Raw genomic sequence first — 27,653 nt, 5'->3', positions numbered from 1 at the left:
TCTCTGTTCTGACTCACAGTCCACGGTGTCCGCCATCTTGGGTACTATGGTGTAAACATGGAGACAGCAGGCTAAGGCTGGCGCTTGTGGGTCTGGGCAGATCTGAGGAAGGAGAAGAAAGGGAGGCTTTTTGGTTGGTTTAGAGCTCTTAAGGCTGGTGAGGAAGTCATCTGTTTCCACTTGAGTTTAACAAGACCAGAATCTAGTTACTGGAAAATCTATTTGGTCAAGGGTCAGAGCCAAATTAGATGATGAAAAGATGCAAAGAGACGATCTGCTCTCTGTCACTTGGCCCTTTTATTCCATTCTGGTAAAACAAACAAACAAAAACTTTATATATGGAATTCAACTAAATATTGTTCCCTGGTTTCCTAGAGACGTAGGGGATGGGATTGATATTGGAGTGGCTGTGGCTCCAGGGATGCAAGAGGAGAGGAAGAGTTTGGAGGAGGCAGAGGGGTGGAGGGTACCTGCAGTTAGACCAGATGTGGGCTGTGAAAATCAACCTGGGCAAGGCAGCTTACTTGGATAATACACTTGCTACATGGACATGATCTGGGTTCGAGCCCGGATCCCATCACATTAAGGGAGACTTTCGTGCAGCGCTCTCTCCCTCTCTCTCTCTCTCTCTCTGAAGTTCCAGAAATAAACAGCAGCAACAACAAAATCTGATCTAAACAAGCCACAAAGAGAAGGAGGAAGGTGGGATGATCCCACTCACAGACAGAAGTTGAGAAATAAGAACAGAAGAGAAGGGAGCTGGGTGGTAGTGCAGCGGGTTAAGCGCACATGGGGCCAAGTGCAAGGACCGGCGTAAGGATCCCGGTTTGAGCCCCTGGCTCCCCACCTGCAGGGGAGTCGCTTCACAGGCGATGAAACACATCTGCAGGTGTCTGTCTTTCTCTCCTCCTCTCTGTCTTCCCCTCCTCTCTCCATTTCTCTCTGTCCTATTCAACAACAATGACAGCAATAACAACAACAACGATAAACAACAAGGGCAACAAAAGGGAATAAACATTTTAAAAATTATTAAAATAAAAAGGAAAGAACTTTAAAAAAACACAAAGCATTCTGTGAGGGGTCTCTTGATTTGGGTAGTGGTTTCTTTTGCTGTGAAGAAGCTTTTTAATTTGATGTAGTCCCATAGGTTTATACTTGCCTTAGTCTTCCTTGTAATTGGATTCGTTTCATTGAAAATGTCTTTAAAATTTATGCGGAAAAAAGTTCTTCCAATATTTTCCTCTAAGTATCTGATAGTTTCTGGTCTAACATCCAAGTCCTTGATCCACTTGGAATTTACTTTTGTATTTGGTGAAATACAGTGATTCAGTTTCATTCTTCTGCATGTTTCAACCCATTGTTTCCAACACCATTTGTTGAAGAGACTCTGCTTCCCCCATATAATAGTCTGGGCCCCTTTGTCAAAGATTAGATGTCCATAGGTGTGGGGCCTCATTTCCGGGCTCTCAATTCTATTCCACTGGTCAGTGTGTCTGTTCATGTTCCAGTACCAAGCAGTTTTGATGACAATGGCCCTATAATACAGTTTGAGATCTGGCAGTGTGATGCCTCCGGTTCTGTTCTTTTTTCTCAAGATTGTTTTGGCAATTCTAGGTCTTTTCTGGTTCCAGATAAACATTTGTAGCATTTTTTCTATTCTCCTAAAAAATGTGCTTGGGATCTTGATGGGGACAGCATTAAATTTGTAGAATGGGAGAAGATCTTTACATGCCATACATCAGATAAGAGTTTAATAACCAACATATATAAAGAGCTTTCCAGACTCAACAACAAGACAACAAATAACCCCATCCAAAAATGGGGGGAGGACTTGGACAGAATATTCACCACAGAAGAGATCCAAAAGGCTGAGAAACACATGAAAAAATGCTCCAAGTCTCTGATTGTCAGAGAAATGCAAATCAAGACAACAATGAGATATCACTTCACTCCTGTGAGAATGTCACACATCAGAATAGGTAACAGCAGCAAATGCTGGAGAGGGTGTGGGGTCAAAGGAACCCTCCTGCACTGCTGGTGGGAATGTCAATGGGTCCAACCTCTGTGGAGAACAGTCTGGAGAACTCTCAGAAGGCTGGAAATGGACCTACCCTATGACCCTACAATTCCCCTCCTGGGGATATATCCTAAGGAACCCAACACATCCATCCAAAAAGATCTGTGTACACATATGTTCTTGGCAGCACAATTTGTAATAGCCAAAACCTGGAAGCAACCCAGGTGTCCAACAACAGATGAGTGGCTGAGCAAGTTGTGGTCTATATACACAATGGAATACTACTCAGCTGTAAAAAATGGTGACTTCACCGTGTTCAGCCGATCTTGGATGGACCTTGAAAAAATCATGTTGAGTGAAATAAGTCAGAAACAGAAGGATGAATATGGGATGATCTCACTCTCAGGCCGAAGTTGAAAAACAAGATTAGAAAAGAAAACACAAGTTGAACTTGAAATGGAATTGGAGTATTACACCAAAATAAAAGACTCTGGGGTGAGTGGGTGGGTGGGGAGAATACAGGTCCATGAAAAATGATGAATGAAATAGTGGGGGTTGTATTGTTAAATGGGAATCTGGGGAATGTTATGCATGTAAAAAAAAAAAAAAAAAAGAAGTAGAAACGCAAAGCAGAAATTGACTGAGTTTGGAGTATGGCACCAAAGTAAGAAAGCAGAAGTACACTAGAGTTTGCAGTGAGTACCCTCCCTAATACTTCCTCTCCACTTTTCCAAGCTTTGGGTCCATGATTGCTCAACAATTTGTTTGGCTTTGTATGTTAACTCTCTTTTCAGTCACCAGGTTCCAGGTGTCATCAGGATGCTGGCCAGGCTTCCCTGGATTGAAGACCCCACCAATATGTCCTGGAGCTCAGCTTCCCCAGAGACCCACCCTACTAGGGAAAGAGAGAGGCAGACTGGGAGTATGGACCGACCAGTCAACGCCCATGTTCAGCGGGGAAGCAATTACAGAAGCCAGACCTTCTACCTTCTGCAACCCTCAATGACCCTGGGTCCATGCTCCCAGAGGGATAGAGAATGGGAAAGCTATCAGGGGAGGGGGTGGGATATGGAGATTGGGCGGTGGGAATTGTGTGGAGTTGTACCCCTCCTACCCTATGGTTTTGTTAATTAATCCTTTCTTAAATAAAAAAAAAAAAAAAAGAAAGAAAAAAAAAACACAAAGCAGAACCTGGACTGGGTTTGGTGTACTGCACAAAGCAAAGGGCTCTGAGGTAGGGGGAGGAGGGTTCAGATCCTGGAGGGAGACCCAGGTGAGGGGTTAGCATGCTATGCGGAAAACTGAAACATGTTACACATGTGCCGATGACTGAGTTTTACTGTCGACTATAAGACACTAATCCACCCCAATAAAGAGGGGAAAATCTGATGTAAATAAAAGGCAGAGAAGGACTTATTCCCAAGAGCCCGCCCCCCATACAGACAGAGAGCATGCCAACAGGTGTTTCTGAGAACAGAGTCCCAGGGGCCTCCAGAAAACAAGGTGTGGCAGACAGACAGGAAAAGGAGGTGCGGGAGTGCCTTCCCAGAGACAGGTCTGAACAACCGGAAGCCATGTTTTCCACCTGTATCAACCTGCCCGGAGTTGAAAGGTGGGCAGACATGACATTTAGTGCCAGAAATCAAAGACCTAGCCTCTCGGGGGTACTGAGCACTATGCGTCAAGGATCAATAGCCAATTCTGTTCCATACATTGACTCAAGTGCTGTTTCCACGGACAGATGGGCTGCAGGCCCATCAAGAGACTTGGCGGCTTTACCAGGTTATAGTTCGATATTGTATTTTATTTTCATAACTAAAAAAAATATTGATTCATTTCTTAGATACAGAGAGGAATTGAGAGGTGGAGAAGGAGATATGAGAGAGACACACACACACAGAGAGGGAGAGAGGGAGAGAGAGAGAGAGAAGCACCTGCAGACCTGCTTCACCACTTGTGAAGCTTCCCCTTCTGCAGGTGGGGACCAGGGGCTTGAACCTGGGTCCTTGCTCACTGTCATCTCTGTGCTCAACCGACTGCATCAGCACTTGGCCCCAGTATGTTGTTTTAATCAAATGTGTGCTTCTTGGAGTGTCACCCCGGCTGTCTCTGAATGAGCTCTCGGGCTTAAGCCTCAAACTTCTCGACCACTGGGCTCTGCCGGGGCCGAGGGCCAAGGAGTCTGTGTTCCCAGGGGTGAGATGCCCGCCTGTGAGAGTCCTGCACACCGTGCTTCCTCCTCTTTGCTCCTTTCTTCTCAGGGGCCTCCCGTCTATCTCATCTCAAAACCCTCTTTCTCCTTCCTTCCTTCCTTCCTTCCTTTATTTCTTTCTTCCTTCTTTACTTTCTTTCTTTCTTTCTTTTATTTTTTTAAATCACCTCCAGTGTTATCTCTGGGGCTTGGTGCCAGCACTAGGAATCCACTGCTCCTGGCAGCCATTTTCTCCATTTTATTGGCTTGGACAGAGAGAAATTGAGAGAGGAAGGGCAAATAGAGAGGAAAAGAGACAGACACCTGCTGACCTGCTTCACCACTTGTGACATGAGCCCCTCCCCGCAGGTGGGGACCGGGGGCTCGAACCCGGATCTTTGCTCAGGTCCTTGCATTTAGTACTATGTATGCTTGACCTGGTGTGCCACGGTTCGGCCCCCTCCAAACCCCCGTTCCAGGACGATCTCCCTCTCCCGTGTCCTCAAACTGTGTCGGAGGGTCTGCAGTCACTAGAAGGCGAATCTCCAAAGCCCCCAAGGACTGCGCCCTCCGAGCTGCATCCTGAATCCTGCCTCACCCCAGCACAGAGGTGTGGCCCCAGCAACCTGGGCTTCTTTCGCACTGGAGAGTTGCTGTTGTTTGGCTGGGGGAGGGTGTTGAAAATTAGACCAAATGCCTCCCCCACTATAATATTAGACACTTCTCTAATTAGGGCAATGTTTAATTTACTGTCTCATGGCTTTTTGAATAAATATAAATTGTCATCCTAAAGTGACAGGTGTAAGACCCAGGATGGCTGTGTTAGGAGGTTAATCTGCTGTTAATCAAATTAGTTCTCTTGTCTTTCTCCTGGGGAGCCGGAGATAATGGCCCTGCTTAGCTGGAGATCAGGCAGCTCTGGGCCAGAAATCCCCCAGGCCTCACCTGGGCCCCCCAGTCATCAGGTGCAGGATGAAGATATTCCAAGGAGTCCATAATTTAAACCTTCTTGCTCCCTCCGTGGGCATCCCGGGGAGCCAGGGCACACATTCCATTGGGCCTCTCCATTTGCCAGAACACCCCCCACCCCCACCCCCACCCCGGTCTTAATCCAATTAATTCTGGGATAGTCCCTCCAGAATGGAGATCCCTGCAGAGCTGGAGAGGGTCTCACTCACTACCCTGGGCCACAGAAGGGCAGTCTCTGCCCACCCCCCCCCACCCCTGCTCACTCCTGCCCAGGCGGCTGAGTCTGACGGAAGGCTGGCCTTGACCCGGCTGCTTCCTTGTGTGCGCTGAGGACTATGAAGCAGTGAAGCTGTCAGGAGAAGGAATTGTGAGGCTGAGACACGCAAGCAGGATTAACGGGGGGCCCGGGAGACCACACCAGCACTTCCCTTGGCCTTAGGGCCAGACGCCAGCTTTGCACATGGACGCAGGACAGCTTGGCTTTGGAGCCTCAGAGACCTGGCTGCAGGGGTGACACTGGGGTCCCTGCAGTTGTCAGAGAGAAGACGGCATCAGCACCAGGATAAGACACTCAGAGTGCCTGGCTGTGTGGGCAGCAGGGTAAAACAGGAAGGAATGGGAAGGAGAAAGGCCTCTCTCTGGGGCTTCTAGAACAATCTTAGGAAGATTCTGGGGGTGGTTGGAGGCTCTGTAATGCAAGCAGGGGAAGACCACTGTTGGGGAGGGAGGTGGTTCAGTGGTTAGAGCTTGTGCCTGGAGTGGGGAAGGCCCTGGGTCCTACCTCCAGAGCTGTGTGTGATTGAGCCAGGCTTTGCTGTCTCTCAAAAAAAAGAAAAGAAAAGAAAAGAAATGGGAGGGGCAGGGGGAAGTGGCACATCTGGTTGAGCACACAGGTCAACATGCACAAGGATACAGGTTCAAGCCCCTGGCCCCCACCTGCAATGGAGATGCTTCACAAGCAGTGAAGCAGGTCTACAGGTGTCTCTCTTTCTCTCTCCTTCTCCTCTCTCAATTTATTTCTGTCAAACAAAAAAGAAAAGTGGCAGACGACCCCAAAAGTGTGTCCTGGAGCTCCGCCTCCCCAGAGCCCCACCTCACTAGGGAAAGAGAGAGGCAGACTGGGAGTAGGGATCTACTGAACATGTCAACACCCATGTTCAGCGGGGAAGCAATGACAGAAGCCAGACCTCCCATCTTCTGCATCCCACAATGACCCTGGGTCCATACTCCCAGAGGGATAAAGAATAGGAAAGCTGTCAGGGGAAGGGATGGGATACAGAGTTCTGGTGGTGGGAATTGTGTGGAGTTGTACCCCTCTTATGCTATGGTTTTGTCAATGTTTACTTTTTATAAATAAAATTTTTATAAAAAAAGAAACACCAGGAGAGCTGCCAGGAGTGGTAGATTTGTCATGCAGACTCTAAGTCCCAGCAGCAGCCCTGGTGGGAAAAATATACATGTAAATGTCTTTGAAAGACTGAGGACTGTAGACTTTGGGTGTTGAGTTCACAACTCAAGCTAGTTAGTAACCCGTTCAGTTGTTCACAGTGTGACTGTCCTCACAGGTAACTGGCCTAAATGAGACACGTGTGTGAGGTGTCACAGCTGTGTGTGCCCAGGCCATTCTATTCCTGAGACTCAGCCCTCTAATACCTCCATCTCACCACCAACACCATCACCATCGCCGCGGTCACAGCCACCATCACCAGTGATAGTCACTGCTGAGGGCCAGGGAGACAATATACTGTTTCTGCAAAGGGCTCTCATGCCTGAGGCTCTGAGGTCCCGGGTTCCATCCCCAGCACCACCATCAGCCAGAGTTGAGCAAAGCTTTGGTCTTTCTCTCTCTCCCTCTGTTTTTCTCTCTCATTTTTTTAGAAAAAGTTCCTGCAGAATGATGAAAACAGAAGTAATAAAATTCAAGGTGGCCAGAGAAGCAATGACAGAAGCCAGAACTCCCACCTTCTGTTCTTCAAAGAGAACTTTGTCCCATACCCCCTGAGGGGGAGATATGTCAGGGGAAGATGACCAGAGGGCTCTGAACTCCAATTCCATCTGGACCCAGAGAGAGAAGAGGCAAAAAGTAAGGACGTTTGGAAGTAATAACAGGTGTAGGTGTGACTTAGAAAGGGAGAGAAGGAGGAGCCAGGCAGTGATGCACCTGGGGAAGTGCTCACACCACAGTGAGCAAGGGCCTGGGTTCAGGCCCCGGTCCCCACCTGCAGGGGAAAAACTTTGTAAGTGGTGAAGCAGGGCTGCAGGAATCTCTCTCCTTCTCTGCCTCTCCCTCCCTTCTCAATTTCTCTCTGTCTTTACCTAGTAAATAAATAAAAACATCAATAACTAAAAACAGAAAGGAAGAGAAGGCAGGACCATAGAAAAAAATATAGAAATAATAGTCAGCCCGTATCTGTGACCTTGGGAGAAGCACCGCCATCTTTAGTTGAGGGACAGGGATTCGGAGCCCTGGTGGTGGGAACTATGTGGAATTGTACCCCTGTTACCTTGTAATTTTGTAAACCAATATGAAATCACTAAAAAAAAAAGTATAATAAAAAAAGAAAGAACTACTAAAAATATTCCAGCTGGCACCATCACCAGGTCTACTTTCCAGATGGGGAAAGCCCTGCCCCAAGGAGGCCGCACCATACACGTACACCAGGTCTGCAGACTGTGGCAGGGTGCCTTTCTCCCGCGGGCTAGATGCCCAAGCTCTCTGCAGACAGACAGATGGACAGGGAGCAGGGACTCTGGAGCCTGGCAACTGAGCTTCTATTTATTGTGTTCCAAGACTTTTCTTTTCACCTATGGATAAATGATGTCGTGAGAAGAGGCCGGTCCCCTCGCCTCCCCCGGCCAGCATCCCCTAGTGAATCTTTCCCCATAGCCCTGACCTGTCTCTGCATTCAGAGGGGCCGGATAGCACATCCGCCCATCTCTCCGTGCCTCTCCTGGCGTGTAAAACGAACAGCCAGGCTGACACATCTGAAGTGCTGTGTCGTCAGCAAAACACAGAGGCTGGGCAGCCTTTTCCTCTATTTATGGACCATAAACCCTTTATGGTGGCATTGATGGAGGGTTTATAGTCAGTACACAAGCTGGTTACACCATAAATTGTAATGTTATATGAGAAAGGGAAAACTGACTTGGAGTTTGAAAGGATCCATCACCAAGGTGCTGACTGCAAGTTTGAATATTCAAGCTTTTTGCTTTTGTCTTTATTTCACTGGGGTGTGGAGTTATCCATGCACTTCTGAGTAGGGATTCATAGATGATATTCCCAGGGACCAACCCTTAAGAAAACAAACACACACACACAAACAATAACAAACCCTGAAAATCACCCTGAATGGGGAACGGTACAGTCATAACGTGGCTGCACAGTACAGGAGAGAAACACTGAATTATTCATGGGGTTTGATGTTCTATTTTTCCTGTGGCAGAGATCAGGTAAACCTCTCCGTGTTTGGGGCTGCTAATGCACCACCTTGCGAGACATCTTGAGAGCTGAGAAATATTTACCAGGGAAATGTGTTGATCAGAACTTAATTGCCTCCAGTTTACATTAAAGCTAAAAACAGTCAAATGTCAACAAATGTTAATTTCCCAGCCTCTCGAATGGGTGTTCCCCCTCTCTCTCTCTCTCTCTCTCTCTCGGCTCCAAATTCTGTCCTTATTCATTACGGGACTGAAACTGCTAATATTTACTTATTACTTATTTATGTTTTCATTTGAAAGTAAAAATAAGCTCATTTGCCATAATAACAGCTTAATATTTCCAGCGCTAAGAAACTGTCTTCTTAAAGCTTTCTATTAATGGGCTCTCGGAAGAAGGAACCGGAGGGTTTTTGCCTTCCTGGTGCCTAGAATATGGGGAGGTGTTGTTAACTTCAAGCAGGACTGTCAGCCACTCAGTTTTCCTTGGCGCTTTGAAAAGCAAGGTGCCCTGAGTTCAGGGAGGAAAGGAATGTCTTTTTTTCTTTTTAACGTATTTACAAAGATTGATGACTGGTTGATGAGAAAGAGAGGGAGAGGAAACTAGAGCCCATCTCAGCATAGACGGTGCCAGGAATCAAACTCAGGAACTCATACTTGAGGGAGCAGTGCTTTATCCACTGCCCGCCTCCATGGCAGCAAGCCGGAGGGCTTGTACATCCATCCGCTGGAGGGCTCAAAGCGATCTGCAAGGAATAGGAGCCCAGAGGAGGCTGTGAGCTGAGTCCGGTGTCCCCCGGCCAGCTGCGATGGACCTGGAGGGCGTCTGCCACACTGGCTGCGTTGCTTGGCCACGGGCCGAGGGGACGTCACCTCTGGGTGAGGCGCCCCCAGTCTCCTGGTCCTGACTCACTGCAGGCTGCCAGGAGTGTCACCTCCCAGCCTTCAAAGAGGAGTTTCTGAAGCCAGAAGGTAGTTCGCTCAGTAAAGCACCCCGGTCTATGCAGGACGCCCTGGAACCACCTGGGAATGGCCTAGCACCAGGTGGGTCTCTCTCTCTCTCTCCCTCTCCCTCTCTCTCTCTCTCTCTCTCTCTCTCTCTCTCTCTGTTTCCCTCTGCCTCTGAAGGAAAACAGAAACAAGACAGTAGACCTGCAGCCACGGAATCAAGTATGCCGAAGTCCCTGGGATCACTCAAAATAATAAAACAAAATGAAATAAAATACAACAAAACAAAATAAAATAAAATACAACAAAACAAAATAAAATGACTTCTAAAAGAGCACGCAACCTAGAGGCAGCTTTCTCCCTCCCCCAATGTTGGAGTCTGACTCTGCTCCCCAGTCTCTCCTGTGCAGAACGACCCAATCACTATCTCAGCTAGGAACAAATAGAGCTCCAGGAGGTGGCACAGTGGATTAAGCATTAAACTCTCAAGCATGAGGGCCTGAGTTCTATCCCCAGCAGCACATGTACCAGAGTGATATCTGGTTCTCTTTCCTCTTATTTTTCTCATTAATAAATAAACTAAATCTTTTTTTTAAAAAGGAGAGGAAAGGAATATTTCCAGGGACCAGGCGTTAGTGCACCCTGTTTAGCTCACATGTTGTCATGTGTAAGGTTCCCAGGTTTGAGTTTGAGTTCAAGTTCAGTCCCGTACTCCAGTCCCTGCATCTGTAGGGAGGAGGAGGCTCACAAGCGGTGAAGCAGGTCTGCAGATGCCTCTCTCTCTCTCTCTCTCTCTCTCTCTCTCTCCCTCTCCTTCTCCTCTCAATTTCTCTCTGTCCTATCTAACAAAAAGAAAATTGGGGGGGGGGATGGCCGCTGGAAGTGGTGGACTTGTCTTGCAAGCACTGAGCACCATTGATAGCCTTGGTGGCAATAAAAGAATGAAAGAAAGAGAGAGAGAGAGAGAGAGAAGAACAGGAAGATCTCCCTGGAAATGTTGCTGGTAGGGCCAGGATTTGCCGTGTTGGAAAACAGAAAGTCAACCAAAGAATCTTACAGCACAGGGTGTGAGCTGTCCATCCCCCCCCACCCCTGCATCTTTCAAAGGCAGTATCCACTCCCCCCCATCAAGGAAGCCCAGGGACGTCCTCTCCTGGGCAGTAATCACGGTCATAGCTGCCTGCAGGTGTATCACGGCTCCGACAGACATCATGAATCTAAGAGGCCAGCAGACCTCTGAAGGGGGGCTTAAATATTAAAGATGACATCAGGGGTGCACCAGCAACGAAATATTCCACTTTAGGTGAAAGAAGAGGGAGGGGAGGAAGAAGAGGAAGAGGAAGAAGGAGGAAGAGGAAGAAGGAGGAAGAAAGAGGAAGAGGAAGAAGGAGGAAGAAGGAGGAAGAGGAGGAAGGAGGAGGAGGGAGGAGGAGGAGGAAAATGAGGAGCCGGGTGGTGGCACAGCTGACTGAGAGCACACGTCACCGTGCACAAGGGCCTGGGTTCCAGTCCCCCAGTCCCCACCTTCAGGGGGGAAGCTCCACGAGTGGTGAAGCAGGGCTGCAGGTATCTCTCTGTCTGTCTCTCCCTTCTCTCTCCATTTCTGGCTGTTTCTATACAATAAATAGAGATAATAAAATCATAATCAAAGAAGCACAAGTAAAGAGAGAGAGCAAAGAAGAGTGAGTCCTTTGTTTTTAAGAGCCATCCTCAACTCTCAGAAAAGAAGTTAAACTCCCATTGCTCCGGAGTCTCGGTGTGACTTGGATAAAGCCTGGCCTCTGAAACTGCGGCACAGATGAAGGACAGGCATTCAGAGAGGATGACAGAAACATCCAGGTGCCGGGCAGCTGCCTCTGTGTCTAACTCTGAGCAAGAGGGTGGATGCCAGCTGTGAGTGCCTTCCTCGGGCTGCTCACGCCCTGGTTTGATCAGGGCGTCACTCTGCTCTGGTCTGGCAGCTGGTGCTGCCTGGGGTCTAACCCTAGAGCTTTTGCAAAACAAGTAGAGAGACAGATCTCCCTACTGGGAGGCAAGACACTGTAAGCTTGGAAGGACAAAGGGACTTGCTTCAAAGTCACTCAGCTAGTGAGGACACAGCAGAGGTCTAAATCCAGGGCGTCTTTTCATTTTATTTTAGAGAGAGAGAGAGAGAGAGAGAGAGAGAGGGAGAGAGAGAGAGAAAGAGAATCCAGAGCACTGCTCAGCTCTGGCTTATGATGGTGCTGGGGATTGAACCTGGAGCCTGAGTCCCAGGCATGAAAGCCTTTTGCAGAACCATTATGCTATCTCCCCAGCCCAACAAGAGGGGATGGGTGGTGGTTGAGTGCACACATTACAAAGCGCAAAGATCCAGGTTCAAACCCCAGGACCCCACCGGCAGGGGAAAGCTTCACAAGTGGTGAGGCTGGGCTACAGGCATCTCTCTCTGTTTCTCTCCTTCTCTGCCTCCCTCCTCTCTCTCAAATTCTCTCTGTCTCCATCCAATAAAAAAATATTTCTTTACGTATCTTAATGAGAGGTGACCAGAGTGTTGTCCCAGCATCTGTTCTCATGCCTGGTCTCAGAGCCAAGGTGTTATACTCCTCCTGAGTCCCAACTAGGGTGGATCTTTCATTTTTTAATTTAGTTTTCAAATTTATTTTGCGGATAAGGGAGAGAGAAACAAAGAGGGGAAGGGAAGATAGAGAAGGAAAGAGACAGACAACCACAGCCCTGCTCCACCGCTCATGGAGCTTCCCCTCTGCAGATGGGGACTGGGGACTTGAACCTGGATCCTTGTGCACTTAAGTGGGTGCATCACCAGTTGGCCCCCGAGGAGGGTAGTTCTCATGGTTAAGGGACACAGGGACCTCTGTGATAACCCTTTGCTTCCACTGAGAAGTGGGGAACATTTCTCTGCCCCAGTTTCTTAGATCAGATGCCAGGCTGTTGTTATTAGGAAGCAAACAAGAAAACGTAAAGGCTTAGGGGCTCTCTAACGGGCTCTGGAGCCACTAGTCATCCTCAGCGTCACTGCCACAGTGAAACCCTGGTCCAGGGAAGAGGCGTCCTGGTGTACCCCTACCCCTGGAGGATTTTGCTCCCGGCCCTCAGCATGCCCCAGTGGCATTTGGGAGAATGTGTGCATCTCGCAAACCTGGCTTCCGCGAGGTGCAGGAAGGAGAGATTCTACAGAAGAAAGGCCACCAGGCAGAGAAATGTCCCATCCCAAGGATGGAGCGAGCCCTTCCCCACGGAACCCCAAGAGTTCATGAGACTCTGTCCGGACAGATGTGAGGAGGGGGAGGGCCATGGACCTCAGTTTATCAAGGCATAAGCCATCGATGCTTGTGTTTTGTTCTTGTTCATTTGCACAAGCGATGCTTCCCCCAAATCTTTTTTTAAATTTTATTACTGTTAATATATACACAAAATTACATGTCAACAGGGGTGTAACTCCACACCGTTCCCACCACCAGAGTTCTCTGTCCCTAATGAAACCCTTTTCTGAAATCTTGGAAGAAGTGTTGTACCTTCCCGTGGAGAGACTGGGGATTCAGAACTCGGTGGTGGGAACGGTGCAGAAAATTATACCCGTTACCTGGTAATTTTGTAAATCAGTATTAAATCATAGGGCCGGGTGGTGGCACACCTGGCTGAGGGCACATGTTACAGTGTGCAAGGACCTGGGTTTGAGGCCCCCAGTCCCCACCTGCAGGGAGAAAGCTTCACAAGTGGTGAAGCAGGGCTGCAGGTGTCTCTCTGTCTCTCTCCCTCTCTGAATTTCCCCTTCCCTCTTAATTTCTGGCTGTCACTATCAAATAAATACAAATGATTTTTTAAAATTTTTTAAAAATTAAATTACTAACAGTTTTTTTAAAAAAAGAGAAAGAAATGCTACTTTATTCATTTTGAGGGCGGAAGTCTACCTTATTTTTGTGCATCCTATGGGCCTACCTGTCAGGACCCTGCTGGTATCAGGTGGGCTGGGGAGACCAGGACTGTCCGGGAGAGCACAGCAGGCCTGGAGAGGGGCCACGTGGCGGCCTTTAGAGAAAGCTCGGCTTGGCAGAGTGGCTGGGACATGGAGGGAACTCAAGTGGAGTGTGTGTTTGCTAAGGATGGAGGAGGCTTTTCATCCCTGAGGCAGGGCCGCTCAGGGATGTGAGATGGTTGGCTTCTAGTCCTTCAAGAGTTATTCTGGAGAAGACTGAGCAGACATCACCCTGCCCCCAGCATAGAAGGGAGACAGACTTGAGATCAATAGAGAGCAAGATTGCTCAGAATTAGAGCTGTCCCACACCAGCACGCCTGTCAGAAAACAGAGAGTCCCTGTCACATCCCCGAGACAAGCCATCAGGAGCCTGAGGAGATTCATGCTGCACTTGGGCGGGGGGTGGGGGGTGAGTTCTAAGAACTCACCCAACTTGGAGATTCAGTTTTTTTCACTGTGGTTCCCTTACTCTCTCTCTCTCTCTCTGTTTGTTTTTTTTCAAATATTTATTTATTTATTCCCTTTTGTTGCCCTTGTTGTTTTATTGTAGTAGTTATTGATGTTGATGTCGTTGGACAGGGCAGAGAGAAATGGAGAGAGGAGGGGAAGACAGAGACGGGGAGAGAAAGACAGACACCTGCAGACCTGCTTCACCGCCTGTGAAGCGACTCCCCTGCTGGTGGGGAGCCGGGGGCTCGATCCAGGATCCTTCTGCCAGTCCTTGCGCTTTGCGCCACGTGCGCTTAACCCGCTGTGCTACCGCCAGACCCCCTTCTCTCGCTCTTTATATCTCTCTTTGAATTTCTGTATTTGTTATTCACGGCATGTTGTAAGACTGTAAGATGACAGTGCAGAGCTCCACACCCACCACCCAATTCTGTGTCCTCACCTGCCTGCCTCCCATAGATAACCACCAGAGTCTTAGAAACAGCTTGCTTGCTTCTGGTTTTTTGTTTGTGTGTTTGTTTTTTTTTTTTTTTAAGTCCCTGTGTGTCAGTTCTCTAAACTCCACATATAAGTGAAACCATCTGATAGCTGTCTTTCATCTCTTATTTCACTAAGCATTGTAACCTCCAGTTACATTCATTTTATCCCAAAGGACAGTATCATCTTTTTGATGGCAGAGTAGCATTCCATAGAGTCTATAACCTATAAGTTCTTTCAGCCAGTCATCGGATGACGGATATTTAGTCTGCTTCCACTCTCTGGCTATTGTGAGTAATGCAGCTGTGAATTAGTGTTTGAGCGTCCACTGGATAAATGCTCCAGTGTATTGCTGGGCCATAAGGAAATTCTATTTTACTTGTCTAAGGACTGTCCACACAGCCTTCCCCGGGGGCTGCCCCAGTGTGCTTTCCCACCAGCAATATGGTAGAGTTCCTCTTCCCACAACCTCGAGACACCTGTTTGCTGATGTGAGCCCTTCCTGAAGTTGTGAGGTGGTGTCTCAGATTACATTGTCTCTGAAGACTCAAGGGCAGTGTCCTGTTTCCCTGGAAATTGGGTCTTGCATGTATTCTATGAGTCAATATAAAGTGTGATGCATCTGTATGGGAAATGCGATCCTATTCTCTCTGTAGATGTATAGGCATGTCTATAAAACAGTATGACTGGGACTCGGGTGGTAGTGCAGCGGGTTAAGCGCAGGTGGCGCAAAGCACAAGGACCAGCGTAAGGATCCCGGTTCGAGTCCCCGGCTCCCCACCTGCAGGGGAGTCGCTTCACAAGCGGTGAAGCAGGTCTGCAGGTGTCTGTCTTTCTCTCTCCCTCTCTGTCTTCCCCTCTTCTCTCCATTTCTTTCTATCCTATCTAACAATGATGACATCAATAACAACAACAATAAGAACTACAACAATGAAACATCAAGGGCAGCAAAAGGGAATAAGTAAATAAAATAAATATTTAAAAAAATGGTACAGCTATATTCTCAGTGCAGATATGCAGGCTTATCATCGTAGAGAATACAGTTACACAGCAATGTCTACACAGAACATTCATCGACAGTCACATCCCCCACACAGAACCATCTACACCCACTTATTGATCAATTATTTCTACCTAACTACCTCCATTCATCCAACCATTCCCTCCGTTATCTCTCTCTCTGCATCCACCTCTTCATCTCTCTACAGATCAGGATCCTCTTCCTGCATAACCAGAAGAACTAACAATCCCCACTGATTAAACAGCCTACCTTGTGGCCACACTAGTCTGCAGGTATTGTTAAGTCTGACGCCATCTAACTTTCACATGAACTCTGGGTGTTGCATGCTATGAACAGACCCAGTTCACTGGCCCTGACACCTGTGGCTGAGAAGCAGAATAACATGTCCATGTCCACACTGTTGATCACGTTGGCGCTGGACTTGGACACCAAGAGGTTGGACTCTATGAAAGCCTAAGCTGTATAGTCGCTCACGACAGAGCTGCTTTTTCTTCAGTGATGGCTATCATCTGCTATTATTCCTTTTGAATATATTTTATTTTATTTATTTTTTCCATGTTATTGGACAGGACAGAGAGAAACTGAGAGAGGAGGAGACAGAAAGGGAGACAGACACCTGCTTCACCACTTGGGAAGCTTCCCCCCTGCAGGTGGGGAGCCGGGGCTCGAACCCAGGTCCATCGTGGGTCCTTGTGCTTTGTACTGTGGATAATACGCAGCTGATCCAATATTCAGATGTCGACCTCAAAGATTCATGCTCTCTTCCATCAGCCAACTCAAGGGGGGGAGGGGTCACAATTTTAGAACAACTGTTACTCTACAGACCTTCTGCCATGTTTTAGCCTTATGATTTTACTTGTTTGTTGGGATTTTTAATTTTTTTAAAACAGTAAATACAATAGTTTGTACATGCATAACATTCCCCAGTTTCCCATATAACAATACAACCCCCACTAGGTCCTCTGTCATCCTTCTTGGACCCGTATTTTACTTTGGTACAATACGCCAATTCCAGTTCAGGTTCTACTTGGTTTTTTTTTTTTTTCTGATCTTGTTTTTCAACTTCTGCCTGAGAGTGAGATCATCCCATATTCATCCTTCTGTTTCTGACTTATTTCACTTAACATGAATTTTTCAAGGTCCATCCAAGATATTCTATTTTAATGAGAGAGTAAGAGACTAGAGCCCTATTCAGCTCTGTTTAAGGAGGTGCTGGAGATTGAACCTGGGCCTTCACAACCACAGGCATGGAAGTCTTTTTGCAAAGCCATTATGCTATCTTCTGTGTCCTGTCATTATTTGATAAACTCTCTACAGTTCTGTGAATTGTGTATTCTAATCTCAATGAGCCAGTGAGAAGACAGAGACCCAGCTGGTCTATGGCCAGATGAATGCCAGGACTCTAGGTGGACCACCGCCAGGCCCCTTCTCGCCAGAGGTCTGGCAGCCTAAGAACTGGAAGAGACTCTTATTTTCTGCTGTTTCACAAGACCAAATTACAGAATCCAAAATGGCGCACACTGGCTTTGGACAGATGCTTAGTTTTAGTGTGTCCTACCCCCCTTTTGCCAAGAGAAACGTGTCCTTTGGAAGTTTTGTGGGGAGATGAATTGTCATCTGACTGCTGTTTCCCTTCCTAATGCACATGCACAAGGCACTGTAGAGGGTTTGGTCATAAAATGGAATTGTTTCATTTTTAATGTTTATTGCTGGAGAGGACCAAGTTGGAAATCAAACACATGGGTCTCACGACTTTAATCAGGAGGAAACTTGCTAATAGATTTTTTTTAACTTTAAATTTAACAACTTAACAACTTGGCAATTTAATTAACTTTTTAAACACAACATAAAGCAGCCTGTGGGACGTTCTGCTGCCGTACTTAATTGTAGCAAATGGCCTAGCAGGGGGGAGGAGGACAGAGACACCTTTCCCATGGAAGACACCATCTGCAGTCACCAGCGAGGAGGCGTCACTCTCCTTCCCCAGAAAGTGTAACTAAAGGCTTGGAAACGGCTCTCTGTGGACACTTCGCAGAGAATTCCACAATGACATCACATTACCCACTCGGAGAAAAATAGCGCTACGATTTCATAGCAGGAGAATTTATTCGTGGTCCCTTCTAGAGAGCTCCCAGGTACACTTTCATCCCATTAATTGATTTAACAAAATAGGTGTCAAGTGTTTTCTATCGGAAAAGTTTTAAGGAATACGTCCACAATGCCTGTGCTTCTAAAGTGCTGAACAGCAAGACGGGGAAGATAGGCATTAAGCCAGCAAATAAAAATACAAATAAAAATACTACTGAGCGTCACCACCACCACACTCTAAACTGGGACAGTTACACAGGCAGCTTCTGTGATTAACCCGCCACGGAAAAGTGTGGGCGGAACAGAAAATGCCGGACATCTGCTCATTCCAACCTCTGAGCTATTAACATGCCGAGGCATCTTGGCCCTTATGACTTCTCACCTAAACCAGTTCTGAATGTTTTAGTGACATTTAGACCCCTTCTAATCAGCATATTTAATTTCATTGATTTTATTTTGGTTTTTATCATGTTTTATTTTGCCTCCAGGATGATTGCTGGGGCTCGGTGTGAAATTAGGAATCCACTGCTCCCAGAGGCCATTTTTTTCCATGTTATTGGACAGGACAGAGAGAAATTGAGAGAGGAGGAGACAGAAAGGGAGAGAGAGACACCTGCTTCACCACTTGGGAAGCTTCCCCCCTGCAGGTGGGGAGCCGGGGCTCGAACCCAGGTCCATCGTGGGTCCTTGTGCTTTGTACTGTGGATAATACGCAGCTGATCCAATATTCAGACGTCGACCTCAAAGATTCATGCTCTCTTCCATCAGCCAACTCAAGGGGAGGAGGGGTCACAATTTTAGAACAACTGTTACTCTACAGACCTTCTGCCATGTTTTAGCCTTATGATTTTACTTGTTTGTTGGGGTTATTTATTTATTTTTTAATAAATAGTGTTGCAAAAATAAAACGAAGCTAAGGGTTCATCTGGTTGGGGTGGGTGAGGCTGGAAAGACAGGCCCAACTGGAGAGTCCTCAGTTATTAGAAAGCCAAGAATAGGGACTGGGAACAAACTCATCCAGGGCCAACGGGGTGAGACACTGCTCAGCTCCCATCACTGCTGCCGGGGTGACACTCCGGCTACAACCTCATCTCTGGAGTGTCCCAGCTCCTCTCACCCCAGTGTTTGTTCTTCTCCCATCACCATGTCCCTGGGCAACGGCCATAAAGCTCCTCAAAATCCTGCATTGAAGGGGCTGGCCATGGCATATCTGGTACAACATACATGCTACCGTGCACAAGGACCCAGGTTCAAGTCCCCAGTCTTCACTGGCAGGAGGGAAGCTTCGTGAGAGGTGCTGCGTCCCCACTGAGCCTGCTCAGCTCTGGCTTATGGTGGCGCTGAGGGGCTGGTCCTGCCACAAGGGGCTTTGTTTAAACATGGAGGAAACAAGTGGTCCATGGTCAGTAGTCTCTGCCCTGATCCACCCCAGAGATCTCCACTGTCCTTTAAGGAAATGGACTGTATTGCTTTGTTGTTTTTCCTCCTTCCTTCCTCTCCCCTCCTTCCATCCTCCCTTCCTTCCTTCCCTCCCTCCCTCCCTCTCTCTCTCCTTCCTTCCTTCCTTCCTTCCCTCTCTCCTTCCTTTCTCTCTCTCTCTTTCTCTCTTTATTTCTCTTTCTTTCTTTCTCTTCTCCAGGGCTATCATGGGGGCTCAGTGCCAGCACTACAAATCCACCCTGTTGGCCATTCCCCACCATTTTATTGGATGGGACAGAGAAATATTGAGGAGAGAGAGATAGAGAGGGAGAGAGAAAGAGAGACACCTGCAGGCTTGCTTCACCACTCATGAAGCTTGCCGCAGGTGGGGAGCCAGGGACTTGAACCTGGATCCTTGCTCAGGTCCTTGCGCTTAGTACCATGTACGCTCAGCTGGGTACACCGACTCTCGGCCCCTTTTGCTTTGCTAATTTCCCACCTCCCTGATCATTCGGTCGAGCATGTGTCTAACCCAAGTCTGTTATTTCCAAAGGAATGGACTTGAGCCCAAAAGGGAAGTAGACTGGACCCAGGGGCCTGCTGCTTGGAGGAGAGCTGGAGCTCAGCCCTGAGCACTTCCTGGCCGCAGCCCACACTCCCTCCACGTTTCTGGGGTGCAGCCCCCCACTTTGGAACGGGGAGGGAGGAGCCAGGGACGGCCCTCCACATGACATTGCATCAGTTCTGTCCATAAAATGTGAGGCTGTCCTGATAATCTGTGAGGTCCCACACAGCTTACCTCTCTCTCTCTCTCTCTCTCTCTCTCCCTCTCTGAACTTTTCTCTTGATTCCCCTGTGGTGTGGGTATCTGCTCCAGTACAAGGAAGACTTCAGAGTCTTAGAGGATCCTAAATAGACTCGTTTAATCTACACGGGGATTTGAATCCTCACACGAGACATTTCACTTAATTAAGCCAGATTCAAACACGACGGAGTCATGTTCAGACAAACCTTGAGGATCAGCTGTACAACTGCTGACGGTCGGCTTGGTCTCAGCCACATCCCGGCTCTCATTCAGAAAAGGTCACAGATTTCCCCGTTCTTCAGTTACTTAAGATTCAAGGGGCCAGAGCCACGGTGGTGGTCTAAGTTCCCACAGGAGACTTGGTTTATCCTGCCGCATTCCCCGAAGAAGTGGGGATCCTTCATTCATTCATTCATTCATTCATTCGTTCAGCATAAGTGATTCAGTCTTTCCTACCTCCTGTGTTAAACACACAGGAAAAACACTCTAATTGTTGCCTCCAGAACAGTGTTTTCACTGAGGCCTCAGGAGGCAGGAGGGGCTAAGCACAGTCACCTGGAATCCTCAGAGAAGAGAACTTGCAGCCGCGGAAACAGCATTTGTATCAAAATGGGCTGTGTGTGCAGACCCGTCCCTGACAGATCATTTAGGATTGCATCACATCATCATTATTATTTTTAATTAATTTATTTATTATTGAATAGAGACAGAGAAATTGAGAGGCAGGAGGAGAAAGAGAGAGAGAGCTGCAGCCCTGCTTCACCACTCATGAAGCTTCCCCTCTGCAGGTGGAGACCAGGGACTTGAACCTGGGTCCTTGTGCCCTGTAATGTGTGCACTCAACCAGGTGTGCCACCACCTGGCTCCCATTATTGTTATGTTTTAAATATTTATTTATTTCCTTTTTGTTGTCCTTGTTTTTATTGTAGTTATTGTTTTTTTTGTTGATGTCGTCATTGTTGGATAGGACAGAGAGAAATGGAGAGAGGAGGGGAAGACAGAGAGGGAGAGAGAAAGACAGACACCTGCAGACCTGCTTCACTGCTTGCGAAGCGACTCCCCTGCAGGTGGGGAGCTGGGGGCTTGAACCGGGATCCTTATGCCGGTCCCTGCGCTTTGCACCACCTGAGCTTAACCCACTGCGCTACCGCCCAACCCCTCATTATTGTTATTTTTTTAATTTTATTTATTTATTCCCTTTTGTTGCCCTTGTTGTTTTATTGTTGTAGTTATTATTTTTGTTGTCGTCGTTGTTGGATAGGACAGAGAGAAATGGAGAGAGGAGGGGAAGACAGAGAGGGGGAGAGAAAGACAGACACCTGCAGACCTGCTTCACTGCCTGTGAAGCGACTCCCCTGCAGGTGGGAAGCCGGGGTTCGAACTGGGATCCTTATGCCGGTCCTTGTGCTTTGCGCCACCTGCGCTTAACCCGCTGCGCTACAGCCCGACTCCCCTATTGTTATTTTTAACATGGTGCTGGAAATGAAGACTGGGGCCTAGAGCATGAGTAATTCTGTTGAACATCCTTCCCCATCTGATTTCTATTCATAATTCATATATATTCATGTGTATTATTTCATTCAGTAGGACAGAGAGAAATTGAGAGGGGGAGCAGGTGATAGAGGGAGAGAGAAAGGAAGATGCCTGAAGCCCTGCTTCGGCACTCATGAAGCATCCTCCCTGCAGGCAGGGCTCAGAAGCTAGAACCCCAGTTCTTGTTCATAGTATTATGTGCACTTACCAGGTGTGCCACTGCCAGCCCCCTCCTATTCTTCCTTCCTTCCTTTCTTCATTTTATTTTATTTTTGAAAGATAGATAGAGAAAATAGAGAGGTGAGATGCCATAGTAATGCTCCACCGTCCATGATCTCCCCCTGTGGCACTGGGGTTTGAACCTAGGAGCCAGGCATAGCAAGTCATGCATTCTACTGGTGCCTTATTGATTTTACAAAAGATATGCCTGCCTGTTTTAAACACACTAGACATCTGCCCTTAGTAGATCTGTGCATCCACTCAATTCTATGCCTCACCATCCTGACCAGACATCACGAACTCTAGGCAGATATCACACCAAAGACGTTCTATGCAGAAACACACCTTCAAGAAAAAGCACAGATTTTCAGCATGCGTATATTTTCTGAGAAGAATCCCATTCAGAATTAAAACACAGAAACAAAGAACAGTGCCATCTCTTGCCACCCCCCCCCCACTTCTCTGGCTTTCATGTTCTGTGTCCTGTCAGGACTCATCCTGACAATGCTGAAGATGAACATCTGATTTTGCCCTGTAGCCACGATGCTTGGATCAGCCAGTATTCGTAACGTATTAAAATGGCAAGTTTAGCGAGTTGGGTGCTAACACAGTGGGTTAAGCACACGTGGCACAAAGAGCAAGGACTGGCGTAAGGATCCCGGTTCAAGCCCCCGGCTCATCACCTGCAGGTGTCTGTCTTTCTCTTCCCCTCTCTGTCTTTCCTTCCTCTCTCTATTTCCCTCTCTGTCCTATCCAACACCGATGACAACAATAATAACTACAACAATAAAACAACAAGGGCTTTAACAAAATGGAATCAATAAATAAAAATAAAATGGCAAGGATAGAGTCTTTGGACCATACATTTTCCCCTTTTTCTTTTTTTAAATATATTTTTTTAATTTATTAATGAGAGGGATAGGAGGAGAGAGAAAGAACCAGACATCACTCTGGTACATGTGCTGCCCTGATTGAATTCAGGACCTCATGCTTCAGAGTCTAGCACATCATCCATTGCACCACCTCCCGGACCACCCTTTTTTTTTCTTTATTGGGGGATTCATGGTTTACAGTTGACAGTAAAATACAGCAGTTGGTACAGGTGTAACATGTCTCAGTTTCCACGTAACACTAACCGCCCACTAGGTCTTACTCCGCCATGTTCCAGGACCTGACCCACCCCCCCAGGAGTCTTTTACTTTGGTTCAGTTCAACTCCAGTTTGGACCATATTCTCTCCACTCCTGAATTCTTGGTTTGAACAATCTCATTTTCTATCTCTATGCCAAATAAATAAAGCTTTTGAAAAGACCTGCCTCATACGAGCTGGTTTTTCTTCCTTAGCAGGAAGAGAGGGAGTAGTGTCTGCATGGGGTGGGGAGTGCCTGGAGCTCTGACAGATGCAGCAGCTCTCCTCTCCCCAGCTCCCCAGAGGCTGGTGCAGGGCCAGGGCATCCAACACTGAGCCAGTGGACGGCTCTACCCATCAGCAGCCTTTTTTCCCTCTGTGACAATCACCGAGTGCTTTAATCTGCTGTGCCCGAGGACAGTCGCTGGACCATATTTTACATCCTTCGTGGCACAAAACCCCTCTCCAGAGATAAAGGTCATGGGACTATCAGGGAGTGTGAGGGGGTCTCTGTGGGTGGAGCTGAACCCCCCCATCGTCAAGGGTGACACAAAGACAGAGGTCCTTGTCATGTGGTGGGAGCGGAGGGGGAGAGGCCAGCTTTTCCCGGGGCTGGGCTCAGCTCTCAGATGTGTCTGCCGCGCCTGACGGCTATTGTCTCTGCGTTCCAGCGTCTGTTCAAACCACAGGCTGCACCAGAGGAGAAAATGTCACTTTCCAAATCTTCAGAGCTGTAGAAACTCCAGCTTCCCTCTCTCTGTAAAGCTGTCTGGCTGATGTGGGGTCGCAGGGGACCCCTTTCACTCACCTCTGTCTTTTTTTTTAATGTGAGGTTTTCTTTTAAAGCTAATTGATTTATTTTCCCTTTTGTTGTCCTTGTTTAACATTGTTGTGGTTATTGATGTCGTTATTGTTGGCTAGGACAGAGAGAAATGGAGAGAGGAGGGGAAGACAGAGAGGGGGGAGAGAAAGACACCAGCAGACCTGCTTCATCACCTGTGAAGTGACTCCCCTGCAGGTGGGGAGCCGGGGGCTCAAACCGGGATCCTCAGGCCAGTCCTTGCGCTTTGCATCACGTGTGCTTAACCCGCTGCGCTACCGCCTGACTCCCCATCTCCGTCTTTATCCAGGTTCCCTAGGCACCATCCTCCAGAGGAATTCTCCAGAGGCAGACAAGGCTCTTGACCCTCCTGGAGGACTCTGGCATCCTCAGCCCCTCCTCAAAGCTACTGAGCAAAAAGTCAGCTTCTGTGGAGTCCTGAGCTCCAGAGCTCTGCTTCCCCCTGACACCTACCATGGGCCCTTATGTTGACAGAGCTGCCATTCATGACAAGCTGGGCACAAAATGAAAAACAAACAAACAAACAAAAAAAAACTACCTGCCTCCACAAAATGCTAATGGCTATAATTTAGCTGCTGGTGGGGAAGGGTAGCTTCATCTGCCTCCTTCCCTTCTAGCTCTCTCTCTCTCTCTCTCTTCTCCAGAGTTATCACTTAGCGCTGGCACTACAGATTCACTGTTCCTGGTGGCCATTTCTTCTGTTTTATTGGATAGGACAGAGGGAAACTGAGAGGGGAAGGAGAGAGAAAGAGAGATGCCTGGAGAACAGCTTCACTGCTTATGAAGTGTCCCTCCCAGCAGGTAGGGAACCAGGGGTTCGAACCCAGATCCTTGTGCACCTAACCCAGTGTACCACCACCTGCCTCCTCCCTCCCTCCCTCTCTCCCCTCTCCTTCCTGCCCTCCACTGCCGCATGCTTGAAGAGCCAGCAGAGCCCCTCTGGTGTCTTCTTTCCCTGCATTTTCTGGTTTCAGGAGGAGGGAAGCCAGCTGGAAGTGAGGTGGTGGCCTCAGGAGCAGCGGCTGCAGGGGCTCTCAGCCAAACCCGTTTATTTCATGCATGAGAGAGAGAATCAGAGCATCACCCTGGGACAGGCACTTCCGGGAACCAAACTCAGGACCTTCTGCCTGCAAGCTCAGTGCGCTAGGGCTGCAGCCCCTCCAGGCTGCCCCTTTAGCCTTCCAGAAAGCCCTACGGTGAGCTGCCCAGGGAGGGCCTGCTGTCAGGGGAAGACACTGCAGCCAGAAGCCAAAGGAGCTGAGGGAGGGGGAAGGGGGAGAGAGGGCAGAGCTGAGGTCTCGCTCAGGCCCACCTGCCCACCTGCCCACCTGCCCACCTGGCCTCAGGCCTGGCCGGAGGGACCTCACACTGATCTGCCCTGTGAGCCCACCGGGAAAGCTGCTTCTGGCAGCCACACCTGGAGGGAGTGGTCACAGGCCCTCCTCAAGACAGACCGCAAGACGAGTCTTTTTCTTGAGTCCTTTTTCATGAGTCCTTTTTCTTCTTCTTCTAGCGTTTGCCCTTCTTCCGCAGCCAGTCAACAGCGTCAGGTTGAGCCTGATGTAAAGTTTCGAGACCTCCTTTGAATCTGGAGAGGTGGCAGTCGTTGACTATGTGGGTCATAGTCTGTCTGGAGCCGCAGGGGCAGTTCGGGTCGTCTCTGGCTCCCCAGCGATGGAACATAGCGGCGCACCGGCCATGGCCTGTTCGATAGCGATTGAGGAGGGCCCGATCATAACGTGCTAGGTCAAAGCCGGGTGGACGCTTGCAGGGGTCTGTGATGAGGTGTTTGTTCTTGACCTCAGCTGACTGCCAACTCTGTTTCCAAGAGACTGGAACAGAGAAGTTCAGTGTAGGCGTAGGGGACCAGATTGGGTGACGAGACGTCAAGCGTTGGACAGGGTGGGCGAAGATATCTGCGTATATTGGCAGGTCCGGTCGAGCGTAGACGTGGGAAATGAACTTAGATGATGCCGCATCCCGACAAATATCTGGCGGGGCGATGTTGCTAAGAACTGGCAGCCATGGAACCGGGGTGGAACGGATGGTTCCAGAAATTATCCTCATGGAGGAATATAATTTGGAATCGACCAAGTGGACATGGGGGCTACGGAACCATACTGGGCACAGTATTCTGCAGTGGAATAGCATAATGCCAGAGATGATGATCGCAGTGTGGAAGCGCTCGCGCCCCAAGAGGAGCTGGCCAGTCTTGCAATGATGTGATTCCTCGCGCCCACCTTTGCTGCAGTTTTTATGAGTCCTGACTTCCTGAGACGCAGCCTATGGAGGAGGCCCACGGGAGCCAAGCAGTGAGGGAGACAGGAACACGTGCTGGACCCGCGGTCACCAGAAGGGAGGTGGGGGCAGGGCTGGCGGGAGGGGCTCACACCAGGATCTGATGACTCTCTTCATGTTTCCCCGAGGTCTATGGATCTGTGATGTGACCGAAATGCGTTTATTTTTCCCAAACATGCCCCGGGAATCAAATGAGCTAGAGGAGTCTCCACACTGGGGATAGGGGGTGTCTTTCAAGCTTCCTTTCCTGAGAATTATCAGAGACCTTCTTTCTTTCTATTCTTCTTTTTTTTTTTCTTTTTTTTTTAAATAGTTTCTTGCCACCAGGATTATCACTGGGGTTCAGTGATGGCACTATAAATCCATGGCTCCTCTGTCCTATCTATCTTATTGGATAGGACAGAGAGAAATTGAGAGAAGAGGGAGATGGAGAGAAAGACCTGAAGTCCTGCTTTACCACTTGTGAAGTGGACTCCTTGCAGGTGGGGAGTAGGGGCTCGAACCCAGATCCTTCCTTCCTCACACTTGGCGCTGTGTATGCCCACCAGGTGCACCGCCGCCTGGCCCCCGTAGCCGAGATTCTCCTAAACTCATTTCCCTCTATCATTGCGTCTGTGATCCTGTTAATTGCTTACATCAACAGCTAGTTAAGTTCAAAGATCACCTCTCACCCCACCTGGACATTCATGTGAGCCCTTGACTGTATTATTCTCAGTATTAAAATAATGACCAAGCCTGGTTGAACCAGACTGGATGTCATTGAAATTCAATACTGTTTTACTCCACACACAAATCCCAGATTTATGTATTAGTTTGTTTACTGAGAGAAAGAGAGCAAGACCAAGGGGAGAGAGAGCAAAATATTGACCCACCAGTAATGATGTTTACTTGTTTTTGTCGACTTCTTTTGACTTTTTTTGTTTTCACACAGTGCTGGGACTCAAACCAAGGGCCTCACCCTTGAAAGCTGTATGCCCCATGGCCCCGGGTTCACAAACATATTTCAGACAGGAGCCTGGGGACACACAAGGGACTTGTGACCAAAAGGTCCATGTTTGATCGCCAGTAGAACTTAGGAGTGTTCTGAAAAAAAAAAAAAAAAAAAAAGGAAAGGAAAAGAAAGAGGAAGGAGGGAGGGAGGGGAGGAAGGGAGGGCAGTAGCCTTAATTAAAGCATGCCTTGATGCAGGCATCTTTGCTGGACAGACTTGACCAGCCGGCTCTGAATTCCACTTACAGGGAGTTTATTTTGGCCACAGCCCAGAGTGGAAGTTTCTGTCCTGAAAATGCAGGGACTATTGAGTTATGCAAGGTTTCTTTTTTTTGTTTTCCTCCTTAGATAGAGGGCAAACCTTGGCAATCTTGATTCAGCCTGAGCTCAGAGACTGAATCTCACTCTCTGACCTTAATTCCCAGGCCTGTGAAAGGCGGACCTGTGAGTGGGCAGCTTGGAAGAGGTTCCCGTTGGGGAATGACGGGAAGGGGGGACTTCTGCACAAACCACTCAGAATAATGCCAACACTGGTGGATGTTTCTTCTGTCAATGAGCTGGAATGATGATGGTGGTGGTGAGTCACCAACACAGCCAGGGACATAATGGGGGGTGGGCGGGTTTTTCTGCTGAACAAGTGGAGGAATGAATAAACAAGAGGGTCAGTGATGATAACATCCAAGACCAGTTCATGAATCAGCTGTGAGTTTAGGAGAGTTTAGGAGAGTTCTCTCAGCCTGGCTTGGGAAGTTTGAGGTGATGCCAAGTGATATTCTGATGTGATGTGGGAGGTGGGGTTTCTCAGGAAGGCAAAGGAGAGTCTCAGTTTTGCATTGTTTTAACTGACTGCT

General features: G+C 48.2%; 1 long non-coding RNA gene across 1 annotated transcript; it reads right to left on the bottom strand.

Annotated features, from left to right (window-relative positions):
* Positions 1-26,867, bottom strand: LOC132532960 (uncharacterized). The gene is made up of 3 exons (XR_009544863.1): positions 26,701-26,867; positions 8,324-8,470; positions 1-102 (listed from the first exon to the last, which is right to left on the bottom strand). It is a non-coding gene; the product is annotated as an uncharacterized LOC132532960 (long non-coding RNA).
* Between the last annotated feature and the right edge of the window lie 786 nt (positions 26,868-27,653).

This window comes from Erinaceus europaeus, chromosome 15 (assembly GCF_950295315.1).
Source record: "Erinaceus europaeus chromosome 15, mEriEur2.1, whole genome shotgun sequence".
Classification (NCBI taxonomy): domain Eukaryota; kingdom Metazoa; phylum Chordata; class Mammalia; order Eulipotyphla; family Erinaceidae; genus Erinaceus; species Erinaceus europaeus.
The sequence above is the reverse complement of the archived record's forward strand: the minus strand, read 5'-3'. Positions and strand labels throughout refer to the sequence as shown.